The sequence below is a fragment of the Octopus bimaculoides genome, chromosome 5 (assembly GCF_046866305.1).
Source record: "Octopus bimaculoides isolate indiv1 chromosome 5, ASM4686630v1, whole genome shotgun sequence".
Lineage (NCBI taxonomy): Eukaryota > Metazoa > Mollusca > Cephalopoda > Octopoda > Octopodidae > Octopus > Octopus bimaculoides.
In genome coordinates this window covers 108503442-108519523 of record NC_142932.1, presented here as the reverse complement: position 1 = coordinate 108519523, position 16082 = coordinate 108503442, and the positions used below count along the sequence as shown (strand labels likewise).

Sequence of the window (16082 nt, the reverse complement as noted above, 5' to 3'; positions counted from 1 at the left end):
TTAATTATACTCACTCATCACTCCCCACTCTCTCTCCCTCCCTCTCTCTCTCTTCCCCATCACACAACTTCTCTTTCATTGATTCTTTTTTCCTCCATCCCCTCCAAGATTATAAATTTACATTTCTGTCTCCAAGATATATTAATTTCAAATTTTGGCATGGGGCCAACACGTTTCAGGAGAGGCAGTAAATCAGATACATTGACTTCAGTGCTCAACTGGTACTTATTTTACCAACCCTGAAAGGATGAAAGGCAAAGTCAACCCTGAATGAATTTGAACTCAGAACATAAAGATGGATGAAATGCCAGTGAGCATTTAGCCCGGCATGCTAACAATTCTGTCAGCTCGTCACCTTATATCTATAAGATGTATTGCTATCTAGTATTGTGTCCAGGCCACAAATATATTGGGTCAGGTGTAAACCTCAGTATTTCACTGGTACTTATTTCATTGAGCCTAGTAGAATGAAAGGCAAAGTCAACCAAGGTTGGACTTGAACTCAGAACATAAAGTGACATAGCTAAATACTGCATGGCATTTTTTTTTTTCTGCTACTCTACTTATTTTGCCTGTTTATCTATCACTCATTTTGCATAAGAAATATTGATGAAATATCTTAGGGCTGCTTTTAATTGTTTAACTATTGTTGGTGGAATCACTTGCTTTTATTGAAAAAGAAAATGACAAAGTAAATTAAAACATTAACTCTAAATATTCACATTATTTAAAGCTGTGGTTCTCAACTGGGGTCCACATGGCCCTTGGTTGGGGCCCATGTAAGATTTTGTTGTTAAAGTTTATCTGAAATAGATTGGCTATACTTCAACAATATGCAAAATGTTTTAATTTTTCTTATACAATTCCTAATAGTGTTTAATTATGAAAATGTAATAGGATTTCTTAAGCACTGGATTGCTCTGAGGGTCGAGTAAAGTAAAATAGGAATCAGAAGGGTCCACAGGCAAAAAATGGTTGAGAATCACTGATTTAAAGCCTTCAACCTGTCACTTCATTTGTTTCAGCCTTGTAGCTGTTAATTAATTCATTTAACCTTAAGTTGGCTCTCATCAATCAGGTCTAAGGTCAAAGTATTCAAGCCATAATTATCCTTTTTTTTTTCCTATAATAATGAACAGCCAGACTACATTATTCAATGTATTCTATTATTTATGGTGCAGTATGTTTTAATGGAGATTTGACTGCTATTTCTACCAAGTTGAGTAACTACATAGAGGTTCTCTCATTGGCTCACATTTTGATCAAGTTCAAGATTTATACACTGAGAATGCTTCACGGCTAAGGAAGCTTTGTTTTCCCCTCTTTTTAGTTCATATTATTTACTGTTGTATTTATGGTTATTTTACGTTAATCTTCTTTAAAAAATTGTGTTTTGCATTTGGAAAAAGTCTCACTAATCTTCACTTTTTTAATATTATTGTTACATATCATTTCATAATATAAACCATGGTTTTTAGTTGTAGTTGTCATAACTGAAAAGCAGAAGTTATTCTTTTAAAATAACTAGAATTCATTACATCATAACACATATGTATTAATCTTTTTGTTTTGTTTTGTTTTGTTTAAATTGTTCTTTGTTAAAATTTATATTGGCATGGCTGTGTAGTTTAGAAGCTTGCTTTGCCACCGCATTGTTTCAGATTCATGACACCTTGGACAAGTGTCTTCTACGATAACCGTGGCCCAACCAATGCCTTGTGAGTGAATATGGCAGATGGAAACTGTGGTAGCCTCTCATATATATGTATATGTTTGTGTTTGTCTTCCATTACTGCTTGACAATTGACATTGGTATTGGTTTGTTTGCATGCCTGTAACTTTGCGATTCAACAGAAAAGACTGATAGAATAGGAAGAAGTATAAAACTTAACAAGATAAATACTAAGGTCGATTTATTCAACTAAACCTTTCAAGACAGTGCTCCAGAATGGCCGTGGTCCAGTGCCTGAAACAGGTTAAAGAAGATAAAAGAAGGCCATGTATCTAGGTTTTTTTTTTTTTTCTGATCCTTAAAAAATATTAAAATAATTTTGGCAAATAATTAACTAAGAAATAGTCTTACTAATCTTTGTCTTTTTGTTTTCGATTTTGTTGTTACATATCATTTCATAATATAAACCAGTTAAATTTGTCATGTTTCTTACAAGAGCAACTTCAAGTTCATTGCCACACCAAAATTATATTTGTGATATCTGATTTCCATCAGGAATTTATTCATTTTCCTCTTTTCTATTTTTCTTTTTTTTTTCCTTAAATACTTAGGACAAAACTAGTCCTTATTTCCAAATCTTGTATATAAATACACTTTTCTCCCCTACTAAATTTATATATAAAAAAAAACAACTATTTGTCTTACATATCAGTTTATTCAGAGACGCTTGCTTTATATTAACCAGTAATCTATTCTGTAATCTTTTAGACTGGAAACTTATTAGTTGACTGTTACTTATTTTAACGATCTTAAAGCGATGAAAGGTAAAGTCAACATTGGCGAGCTCATACAACAAAATATGCCTTGTCATTAAAATATTTTTTTTAGATTTATGTTTGTGGCTCTTGTGCATACAAATTTCTCAATTCCTCTGTACAGGATTTTGTAATGAAAGAAATTATAGAGTTCCAAGCAAAAAGCCATACAGCATTGAATTTTGTTTCCCTACATTCTGTGTTCAAATTCTACTTGGTCAAATATGTTTTCATTCTTCTGGAATTGATAAAATAAGTATCAGTAAGTTCATTGTCAGCTTGTTTGGAATGTTTGATTTAGTTTCCATATCATTTAAAAATTTATTCTGTAATAATGTCCATTAAGAAGTAACATATAGTCTAACACTAGAATCGGTCCATATTTTAATGGCATTTATTTAGCAACAATCACTCGAATGTAGTCAAGTTTAACAAGTTTTCAAGTAGGCAATAGAATATTGAAATATATGTTATAAACTGTCTTGTTGAATACTGTGCCATTTGATTCATTTCCATTTGCTCTTTCTGTTTTATTTAAAAGGTAGTTTTCACTCTTGCATACATTGACCAATATCTTTAATATACCATCATCTATTTAACAACTTGCTCTCAACCTATTTAAGATTAGCTTGCACATGTAATAGATTATAATACTTTGTTCATTTCTTTCTTATTTCTACTGCTGCTTGTATTTCATACATCTAACATGCAGCATATAAGCTGCCTTTTCATATCAAAAGGTAATCCCCTTATTATCATTGCCAAGAGAAACATCTGTTTGTAGGTGTGGGTAGAAAAAAGTCAGTATAAGGGTGGGTGGATGTGTAGTTGATGACCTTTAGCTCTGTAATCATCACCTTGACCATCATTGGCCTTTCATCCACATCAGTAAATTTAGACTGATGAAAAATTTGGCCAGAATTTAAGTCTTTAAATAGGCTGACTAGATATAACGATGATGAATTGCTAGATTTAATATTAAGTATGATAGCTAGGTTTCCATTTAACTGTATCTTAAACTCCTTAACTATGCTGCAAAGTCTTAGTTTTTAACTTTTTCCAGTTCTCACAAGGCATTAACCAACAGTTAGCTTCCTCTGTATTCTCTACATTATCAAATGCAGGAGCCTCTAACAAAAATATTGCCCTGATAATACAGAATTGTATTCTTCCAGACTCTTCACTTTCACTTTCTTACTCTTCTTTATTTCCTCAGTGAATGAAGTTTTGAAGCATATAATTATTAAATTTTAAGAACTTCAAGATTTAGATAATAAAACATATTGTGGATATTAGACATTTTGTTGAAAATATTTAATGGTGGCAATGTAAAAAAAAAAAAAAACATTGTCAGCCAAATTTGAATGCCTGAGCATATTTTTTTTAGAATTTTTATTTTTACCTCATATATGCTTCTTGCTAAAGTTAGAAAGGATTGGGTTCCTTTGTAGAAGATATCAGATACATGTACATTAATCAAATTCCTGGTTTGGTTTCTCTCATCAACAACACAATTTCATTCCTTTTTATCTACAAAACAAGATTTCTTCTAAAATACAAAATATTGTTGTAGCCAGCCATAGTTTTGTTTAATCTATTTGCAATTCTTATATAAGGGAGGAAGTAAGGATCTATTACTTTAAATAAAACAGAATCTCATAAACGTTGTCCCAGAGGACCTTCTGGAATAACAAGACTGACACTTTTTATATGTTGGTTATAGTTTGTCATGAGAAAATATAGTATTGAAGTTGTGAGAATAAATAACAAGGAAACTAAATGGTTCTTTTAACTAGTGAATTTTATACTACAGAATTAACTGATAGTCAATTATAATGGGTTATAAACTTGAAAATTGAAAAGTTTGAATTCCTGTTTGTTTATACCAAAACCAGAAATGGAAATATGTAAAAAGTTAAGAAAAATCTGATAATGAGATCCTACTTTGAGTAGATCCGAAATGCAAATAATTATTATTATACTGTTTTTTTGTTTTTTTTTAACATTTCATTCCTGTCACATCTCGCTCATTACTGTATGTATGTTTTCATGGCAACCAGTGGTAGATTCTTAACAAACCAAGTCTTTGACCTTGTTTCAATTCGCAGCTGGAACTTATTTGTTTATTAATGCCCATAGGAAAGGCATAAATCTATAAATTTCCTACTTTCTTTCTTTCTTTTTTAGTCTCAAGCTTATGTAAAAAAAAATTTAAAAAACATGCATGCACACACACACACACAATGGTTATACACACATGAAGACAATCTAAATCTAATTTTCTTAATTTACATTATTATTAATATTATCAAATCAAAATTCATATTTTATGCATAATGATTTTAAACTATTTAAATATTTTATGCTAGCATGTATTTGGTTATGCAAATGAAGCTATCATCAGCCACTTACAAAGAAGTATAGTATTGTGATTAGAACAATATGTTAGAGCTGATGACCTTTGGCTCATTAAGCATTTTTCGGCCATCATACCTTTCAATCAACATCTGCAGCTTTAGACTGATAAAAACTGACCAAAATCTCTTTGTCTTTAAATAGAACAAATTTAAACAGACTGACTAGTTATAATCATATTGAAGTGCTAGATTTAATACTTTATACAAAGTTTGTTTCGAAATCTGTACAATTCAAGAAAATTTTGTATAAATGGTTGATTAAAAAAGCTTCCTTTTTCACAGAAACTTTTATCAAAGTTTTAGAGTTTAGAAGTACAAGAGAACATTCATAAATGGGTCAGTAACGTTTTTGTTGCAACAATGCAAAATGTTAAGAGTTGACAGCAGATGTTTATCATGGGTGGAAATAAGAATGAGCATACTCTAGGGATCAGTAGTTTTATTTGCAGCCTATCTTATTCATGGTTTATGTAAATGACATGTCATCATTAATTTCAAATATTTGCAACCTTTTTGCTTTGACTATAATATATTCTAGACTGAATGACAATGAGAGTATTAAAATATTGTGAAAAGATTTGAATAAGCTGAATATTTGACCTGGTTAACAGTAAATTTCTTTAAAATATTTGGGATTGCTTGAATGTACATTTTCCCCAAATTTTATCAACAGAACCATATTTTTGGAGCAGTTTACAAAGTAAAATAGTTTGCTTTCAAAATACCAGAGATTGTGCACCTGCATATAAGATAACAGGAAATGTCAACCTCAAAAGATAATTTGGAATTCTGCCTAGAGGTCATTAATATAAATTATTTTAGAAAGATAACTGGGTGGCTTGACTGTAGGCCTTGAATTGAATCAAAATAAACTGGCAGTATAGATTTCAGGAATACTGGAAGTGCATGTAATTCAAAATATCTTTCTAATATACAGAAAAAGCATGCTACAAAATGTCAGCATTTTCTAGATATACCTGTTAGTTGTAAAATGTTAAGATATGTACTTAGTCACTTTGTCTTGTATATGTTTCCACTTCTTTAGAGTTGATAGATATTTTAACAAACTAGCTCTTGTGAGATCTACATTGGAGTAGTGCTCACATATCTGAGTTAGTGCTGCTTCTATATATACATGTTTAAGACCACATCCGAAATATAGGTCCTGATGTTGATGCTTCAACACCAACTCACTGACTTGCTGTTCTTTCTCTCTCTCTCTCTCTCTCTCTCTCTCTCTCTCTCTCTCTCTCTCTATATATATATATATATATATATATATATATATATATATATATATATATATATATAGTGTCTGTACTCTAATATCTGTTAAAATATATAGACGTAGAAGTGGCTGTGTGGTAAGTAGCTTGCTTACGAACCACATGGTTCCAGGTTCAGGTCAACCAAAGCCATGTGAGTGGATTTGGTAGATGGAAACTGAAAGAAGCCCATCATGTATATGTATATATATATATGTGTGTTTGTGTTTGTCCCCCCAAACATCGCTTGACAACCGATGCTGGTGTGTTTACATCCCCGTAACTTAGCAGTTCGGCAAAAGAGACTGATAGAATAAGTACTAGGCTTACAAAGAATAAGTCTTGGGGTCGATTTGCTCGACTAAAGGCGGTGCTCCAGCATGGCCACAGTCAAATGACTGAAACAAGTAAAAGAGTAAAAGTATATATCTCTTTCTATCTATCTGTCTTTCTATCTCTATCTATATCTATCTGTCTTTCTATCTATCTACTTATCTATCTCTCTATCTATCTGCCAGTTCTGCTCCAATGGCTTCTGCTTTTCTGAAGTAGTTGTATGCCACTTCTAATTAGACCCACCTGATACACCTGTCTTTCTTCTCAACACTCCTACTGTATATTGCCTTCTGGGATCCTGTGCTAAACACAAGCTTTTTAAAATTCCCTCCATTCCATGTTCCTTTTTTTCTCCCCCCCCCCCCTCCCTGCAGATATTAGAGTACAGACACTCAAATTATACATCAATTACATAAAACTCACCAATGAGAGTGGGCTGTAAAGGTCATATTCACTGCCCTTCCTTTGACTGATTTATAAAAATATTACATTCAATTTTAAAATGTTACATTTATAGTTCTTTAGTTCAAATCCTGTGGAAAAACACCCCTCAAATGTCAGTAATATAAAATTAATAGCTGCCACACCTAATAACAACCTTTGGCTATCTGCTCGGAGCCAACTTTATTGAGCATATAAGAATACAGTTTTACTCACATTATCATATATAATTTATTTGAATTATCTATATTTTGATCATCATTTAATCAATGATAATAAATGAATTAGTATTAATACTTGTTTTTTATTGCCCTTGTTTAGATATTGACCAACAGAAACTAAGATTTTATGATATATGAAGAGGAAATTCTTCACATTTGAAATATATACTATATTGGATGATTTTGGTCAATGGATATATATTCCAAGACTAAATATAGCTGAGTGGAATTATTCTAAATAAGATATAAGTTTCATTGATAATTGGTTGGACATTTTATGTGGAAGAAGTCATAAAAATATCTTTTACATCATATGCAACTTCTTCCCTCCATTCCAGCAACCTTGAAAGCCCTGAATATCTGACATCTTCTGGGGTCAATTCAATCAATTATACCCCTCCTCTACAATTTGTGACTTTATACCATTATTTGTGCTGCTGTCTCACCAACGGTTATGCCTTTACATTCATTTCTACTGCATTCCTTATAGTATCATACATCCTTCATTAAGCTTCTTTCTTTTTCATTTTCTGAAGAAATATAAAGATATTTCTTAAGAGTTTTCAATTATATCATCCAAAGTAACTACAAACAAGGTTGTCTTTTACATTTGTTTCAGTCATTAGACTGCAGCCATGCTGGGGCACCACCTTGCAGAATTTTTTAGTTAAATGATATAACCCCCAGTACTTATTATGTTGGCCTCGGAGATGTAAACACACCAACACCGGTTGTCAAGTAGTGGTGGGGGACAAACATGGACACACATATATATACATGACAGACTTCTTTCAGTTTCAGTCTGCCAGATCCTCTCTCAAGGCTTTGGTCGATCTGAGGCTATAGTAGAAGATACTTGCCCCAAAGTGCCACTTAGTGGGACTGAATCTGGAACCTTGTGGTTGGGAAGCGAGCTTCTTACCACACAGCCATGCCTGCACCTAATTCAAAATAGAATTAAGCACAAGTGAAGCAAGATATGTTACATCTTGTATTTGGTTTAATTTAGTCTTCTACCAAATTAACGCAAAAAGGAGGCCCTGAACAACTGGTTGATGATTACATGAGATAAAGTAAAAAGCAGTATGAACAGTTGGGGGATAAGATCACCCAACTGAAGCTGGAGACTTTTTTTTTTAGAATTAGCCAAATGTTGTGCCACCAAGGAGCAAGTTAAGTGATTCTTCAGCAAAATCTTTAATGTCCGTTTAAGCTATCTGCTTGCTTTATCCATACATGTGATATTAAGATTTTACTGACCTAGGAGATATCTTAGCATCATAAGAGGAACTTGTGAAGCTGCATATACTGCCGTATCTGTTAAAAAAAGCTGCTTTATAATTAGAGGTTATGTTACCACTTGTGTCTGAAGAGGGTACTTAATGTTGAAGCATAACCAGGAAGGTGGGTGAAAAGAAATTATAGTGATGTCAGTGTTAGAGGTGGGGTTCATGCCAGTGGTATGGCAGCAGACCTTTTCTATGAGAATGACCACTTAATGTTTTCAGCTAGCTATTGTCTCACTAAATACTCTTGATTTACTTTCCCACTTATTCATAATTGTTTCCATTCTTCATATTAAAGTCAGTCGCTTAGATTCTTAAAATTCTTTTATACCATTAAAATCCTCCTGCAAAATGCCTTTCCCAACTGCTATAAGTGAAATTAATTTGTTTATATTCAGTCATGTCTCAGCCCTTTTGTTGTGTCAGTTACCTTATTTAGCTCAAATCAATTATCAAATTGTCTCCAGCTAATTGTTTTGTTGTTTTGAATGTGACAGAAATAATTACCAGTATTATATTGAAGTTCAACAAATATCCACTTGGTTTTAGAACAACTAGCCTCTGGATAATTTCCTTTTGACAATTTCCCCAATTAAGAGAAAATTAAAAAGCACAATTAAGAGAGTGCGGCTAAATACTACTAGTTCTGATGATTTTATGTAAAAACATTATCCAATAAGATTTTATATTTTTATATCTCTCTCATTATACCATTAAAATTGCAAATTGTGAACTATATTCAAATACAGTAATTAATAATTACATTCAGTAAAACTGTCTAAAGAAATGAAGCTAGTATGATTCACTGGATGTGTAATGTTAGTGTGCATACACGACAGTGTCAGCACCCCGAGAGAAAAGTTGAACATAAGAAGCATCAGATGTGGTGTGCAAGAGAGATGACTGTGCTGGTATGGTCATGTGTTGTGTATGAATGAGGACAGCTGTGTGAAGAAGTGTCATACCCTAAGAGTGGCAGGAACCTGTGAAAGAGGTAGACCTAGGAAGACATGGGATGAGGTGGTGAAGCACAACCTTCAAACATTGGGCCCCACAGAGACAATTACAAGCAACTGAGACCTTTTGGAGATATGCTGTGCTTGAGAAGACCTGGTAAGCCAAGTGAGATTGTAGCCATAGCCGATGCCAGTGTCGCATAACTGGCCTGTTTAAAAGTACCCCTTCAATTGTTGGGCAATGTGCTGTGCTTGAGAAGGTGACCCAGACCCTTGGTGATATACCATGCTTGAAAAGACCTATCAAGCCAAATGAAATTATAGTTGTGGCTGATGCCAGTGTCGCATCAGTGGCACATAAAAAGCACCCACTACACTCTTGGAGTGGTTGATGTTAGGAAGGGCATCCAACCATAGAAACCTTGCCAAATCACATTGGAACCTGATGCAGCTCCTTGACTTACCAGTTTTCTGTCAAACCATCCAACCCATGCCAGAATGGAAAGCAGACATTAAATTATGATGATGATTTGATCTTAATTACAATTTAAATGTTAGTTAGTAATGTGTAAAACAAAACGTGTGTGTGTCAACTTCCCCCATCTTCACATTGCAGCAAGAATTTCATCATGAAGAAGCCCAACATTTTCCTCTATAAAATGGTGTAAGCATTGAAGAACCAAGATTTAATTTTGACAGCAGACACCCAACAATCACTATATTAAAAATATATTAAATTTATCTGTATTTTTATATTTTTTTGATAAAATGCACGCTTAAATACATTACTATTGTAAAGAACCTAGTATCTTCAAACATGTTTTACTTTTCTTTTCATGCATCCATCTATTTGGCTTGATTTCTTTTCAATATTACAAAAGACTCTTCGACTAACCACATAGTACAACCTTCTATGATAGTAATGAAATTCTTTCTTTGCATAACTTCTCAAATATTTCAGTCATAACTTTCTCTTTAAACTTCTTCCCCTCAACATAGAATATTTCAAAATGCAGTGTCTACTCTAATTAATAATTGTAATAACAGCTATTCATCTGATAAGAGATCCTTTCACTTACAATTAGTAAACAGAATGAAATAATTTTCTGCACTTCACATCTTATATTCCCAACATTTTTTTCTACAGTTCAAGGACAGTGAGGTCAGAAAACATTTCATGTCATATGTCAGTCAGAATTCACAGTCTGGTGAGCATTGAGAAAACTAAGAGTAGAAGAATGGCTTGTGACGATGATTCAAGCTATGCACAGGAGTGATGTTAGCCAAGTTGGCAGTGATTTCAGTAAAGAATTATTGTACAATAAGAGGAATGAGTGCAGAGCCTTCACTCCTCTAGCATTCATTCTAGTTTTCATTAGGCTCAGGAGTTCAGGTGTGGTTGTCTTTAAGAACATTTATACATTGACAAATTTTACTGCATAAGTATGGCTGTGTAATTAAGAAGCTTGCTTTGCAACCTAGTGGTCCCAGAATTGATCCTACTGTGTGACACCTTTAGCAAATATCTTCTGTCATAGCCTCAGGTTGATCAAATCTTTGTGAGTTATATTTGGTAGAGGTAAACTGTGTGGAAGCCTATGAGAGGGGCCATTCCTATTCTTGGGGGGGGCCTTTGGTGGAGTCCTCCTGTTGTAAGCATTTGTGTTAGATCTCTAGTCTGAGGATACCTTCTTTACACCAATCTCAATGTTGCCGTCCTTTGATGTGACTATAGCAAAAATAGAAGGCTTAAACTTGAAAAAATACTCAAGTCAAAAAGTCAAAGTTCAACATTGGCTTTGCTCAGTGGGCAGAACAATAACTCAGTTCTTTTTATATCATGTAAAGAACAGATTCACAAAAATTAGTTGAATCTCTGGCAAATATTGAAAAAGAACAAACGCCTCTAATTCACCAGATGTATAGTAATACCTAACTGTAAGTACATCCTTAAAATGACATCCATATATTGTCCAATGGCTAAGACACTATGTGGTATCTTAACAGAGTTTATCTTGTTATCTAGGTGACCTAATTAGCACTGAATGTGGTTGTAGAGACTAATATAGCAATGGGAGATATTTAAGGAACTGTTGTCACTATTTGGCAACAAAGAAATTCTCTCTTACTTTCTTTATCTCTCTCTCTCTCTCTCACTCTCTCTCTCTTTCTCTCACTCGCTCACTCACTCACTCACTCTCTCAGATGGTTAGATTTTAAGAACCATGTGTAGAAAATTAATGCTGCGTGGGAGTGACACATTGGCATTGAACCTAGAAATGAGGTGAGTATGAGCTGTTGTATGTACAACTTGCATGATGGCTGAATTACAAGGGTGCTAACAAAGAGTCCAGATATTAACAACACCAATATACATGCACAGGGAAAAAATAACTATAGCAGAAAAAAAAACTAAAAAATGATAGATGTTGGGCCTCAAATATGATAACATAGTATCACAATAACAAATTTGTCGTGTTATACAGCTGAACTTGTCCAAACCATTGGACATTAAAAGGAGGATGGTAATATGTTTCTGCTTTACGCTGATGATATTCATATAGGCTTTTATTCTTTTACTAATTTCAGTAATTGGACTGTGACCATAAAGTGGCACTGCTTTCAAGTCATATCAACCTTTCCTAAATTTTTTTCAAGTTATCAAACCACTTTGTTATAGAACATAAAATGGACAAAATAAACAACACAGATTTCTAAAACACACACACACACACACACACACACACACACACACACACACACACACACCCAAGTATATATATTCTTTTCTACTCTAAGCACAACGCCAAAATTTTTGGGGAAGGGCCCAGTCGATTAGATCGACCACAGTATGCAACTGGTACTTAATTTATCAACCCCAAAAGGCAAAGTCGACCATGGCAGAATTTGAACTCAGAATGTAAAGACAGACAAAATACCGCTAAGCATTTCACCTGGCATGCTAACATTTCTGCCAGCTCACCACCTTAACACAAGCATATTACAAGCTTTTATTCAGCTTCCATATACCAAATTCCATTTACAAGATATTGGTCAGCCCCAGATTATAGCAGAAGACACTAATCCAAGGCCATGTAGTTTGATCCAACCCAGAATAATATAATTGCAAAAAATACACTCAAAAACTATTCCATGTTAGAGACTAGGCTGTCTTTGAAAATGTGATTGTGCAAATGAGTCGGTAGAAAGACTAAAGGGAAAATAGAAGATAATAGAAGAATCAGACATTATAAGTGTAGCATAATATGTACATTATTTACATTTGACGGATATTTGTCCTCATCTTGTTTGTTGTTAACACAACGTTTCAGCTAACATACTCTCCAGCCTTCATCAGGTGTCTTGGGGAAATTTCGAACCTGGGTTCTCATTCCTAAGCTATTTTTTCAATGTTATTATTATTCAGGTCACTGCCTGGGATCAAACTAGGAATCTTGGGGTTAGTAGCCTGCGCTCTTAACCACTACACCATATGCCTGTGGCCGAAACTTTGTGTTAACAACAAACAAGATGAGGACAAATATCCGTCAAATGTAAATAATGTACATAATTCCTCATCTCTTAAATCTAGAACTGTAGCATAATATGTTAACTGATGTTGTTTTGGAGTAAGATAAGTCTGAGAATAAAAGACCATTCAATGGTTTCAGAAAAATATTTCATTGAATGAAATTTAATGGGGTTTTTTTTTGGTTTTTTTTAGTTTTTAATTTCAACTTATAAAGTAATCAACCTTAATGAAGTTAATTGAAAAGTGAAAATATATTTAAAGGCTTTACAAAACTATTTCCTTCTCACTATTCACATCTTTCACCAAAACGTTCTCTTTTAATTATTTTATCTTCTGTTTCCATACCTGATAGTCTTCTCATTAATACACCGAGTTGTCAACAAATTATTTCTTGATTTGTTTTCCATACTTTAGAGTAACAAGCCTTTTCTGTTTTTTCCTCTCTCACTTGGTTTATACAGTTTGTCTAAATCATTACCTTTTATTGTAAATTTTACTCATGGTAATTCAATCTTGCCTATCTAGCTGTATATACATTTCATTAAACTAATTCTTCTATGGTTACTGGTTCGTCATTTACCTTCATTTTCAGGGCTTCACCATATCTTGTATGATTGTGTCACCTTGTCTTGACATAGCATGATAGTTGTAAATGAATTCATTTTCAATAGTTTGCAATAGCATAGTTGCCCATGAATAAATATTACCTTGCTTGGAAACAGGTACGGGTTGGCAACAGGAAGGGTACCTGGCTATGAAAATTCTGCTCCCTCCATTCTGCATTGTTTCTTCTTTCTGTATGTATTTGTGTGTGTGCGTGCGTGCGAGATAGATAGACAGACACACAGGTTATGTCATAAGAATTAAGAAATTTTGAGAGACATGAAATAAATCATTATTAAAAGTGGAACTCAACTCAAAACAGATTAAGCTATGAGTTATCACATGTAAATATTTGGCCTTTAACTTTTTCTATCCAAGGGTATTTTTGTCGGGTTTTTTTTAACCCAATATTTACACACTATTAGTTATAGCTTAATCAGCTTTGAGCTCCACCATTAAAATCTACATAATTTGATTAAACAGTTCCAAGAAACAACAAGTCTTCCTAACAGCTACTTAAACTGCTTTCTTTTGATTTGAAAATTATGCAGTGGCTGTTTTCAGAGGATCATTGGGAAAAAATCTATTGAAATATGCAAATACCTCTTGGTTCAATGTTTCTACGATATAAACCGCTTCATAAAAGTTTTTGATAATGTTGGTTAAACAAAACTTACAGATAATGGAAAGAGTATAAAAAAGAAAGATACTTGAAGAAACAAATGGATTCTTAATTTCTATTAATAATTTACTACGTGATAAAGAATAAATAGTTCAAGAGGCGCTTGCTTGAATACTTTCTGTAATATTATATAATAAATCCCATTTTTATTTGTTTATTTTATTATGATCTATCTTTTATATATCTATCTATATATATATATATATATACATACCATTGGATATAAGAAGTTAAAGGCCAAAATATTTACTTGATCTGTTTTGAGTTGAGTTCCACTTTTAAAAATGATTTACTTCATGTCTCTCAAAATTTTTTAATTCTTATGAAATGATATATATCTATATCTCTCTATCTATCTATGATTTTTATTTATATATATATATACACGTATATATATGTGGCATGTAAAATACACCATTTTAGCATTGCCGTTGCCAGTACTGCCTGACTGGCCTTCGTGCCGGTGGCATGTAAAAGCACCCACTACACTCTGAGTGGCTGGTGTTAGGAAGGGCATCCAGCTGTAGAAACTCTGCCAAATCAGATTGGAGCCTGATGTAGCCATCTGGTTCACCAGTCCTCAGTCAAATTGTCCAACCCATGCTAGCATGGAAAGCGGACATTAAACAATGATGATGATGACGATGATATACATACACACACACACATATATATACACACACACACACACACACACACACACACACACACACACACACACACACACACACACACACACACACACATACATATATGTATGTATATATACTGCAGAGTCACAAAACTCTCTTTCCATTTTAAATTTGACCACTCCCAATATTTTTTTCTTTTTCCTGTGGGGTTCCCTTAAAGACGGAGTTTACATAAACAAGCCCCCCAACACTCCACAAACTGAAGAATAATATTCAACAAGAAATTGGAGCATTGGAAGCCAGATACATTCCAACCTGTCATGGAGCACTGCCTAGAAAGGGTTTGGCTTTGCAAAACTGAAAATAGAAGGCATTTGTGGGATGTTAAATCTCACGATTAGTTCCAAATAATTTCCAACATCCACAAGATGTACAACTAAAGTGAAAATTCCTTTACATTTTTTATAAAAAAAATGTTACTCAGATTTCAAAATGAAGAGTAACTTTGGACACACATATGCACACACACACATATGCACACACACACATATGCACACACACACATATGCACACACACACATATGCACACACACACATATATATATATATATATATATATATATATATATTATATATATTATATATTATATATATATATATATATATATATATATATATTATATATATTATATATATGAATTAAGAAAATAAAGTACTAGTCATGTACTGAGATTGATGGTATCAACTTAGCCTCTCCTCTCAAAATGGGGTTATCTTGTATCTTAAATCAGAAATCATCACATGATTACCAAAGTTTTACTTGTTCTTTCTGTAAAAATGTGAATTGTTAAAAATTCTGACACTCATTTTTTCATGAGTTTTAAGAATGATTTTACCATTTGATAACTTCCTTGAATTAACTGATCGATGGAAACATAATTCCTTTGATAACCTCGTGACTTTAGTGACATTAGTTCAAGGCTTTGATTAATTATTGATTGCATTTCTAAATTTTTAATTTCAATGTCTCTATAATTATTAAAATATCAAATATTTTGAGAAATTTTTGTGTCTCTAAATTTTTTAACATTTCTTGTTTCATATTGCAGGTGAGTTGTACAGAAATGATTTTTTGGATTTTTTCATTTGTCGGGTAAGTTTATATATTCCCTACTTTTTATCAAGACCCAAAATATCAGAATAAAATATGTTTTAAAAGGAAGA

The 16082-nt window shown here is 33.1% G+C and overlaps 1 protein-coding gene across 3 annotated transcripts in view; it reads left to right on the top strand.

Moving 5' to 3' along the window:
* Nucleotides 1-16082, top strand: part of LOC106875794 (uncharacterized) — a 182325-nt gene that overhangs the window by 128309 nt on the left and 37934 nt on the right. Inside the window, exon 6 of one of the 3 annotated variants that reach the window (XR_016241770.1) lies at nucleotides 15968-16011. The exons of the other annotated variants lie outside the window; for them this stretch is intronic. The gene's annotated coding sequence lies outside the window, so the exon portion shown is untranslated. The remainder of the gene's footprint in view (nucleotides 1-15967; nucleotides 16012-16082) is intronic. 3 annotated transcript variants of the gene reach the window in all.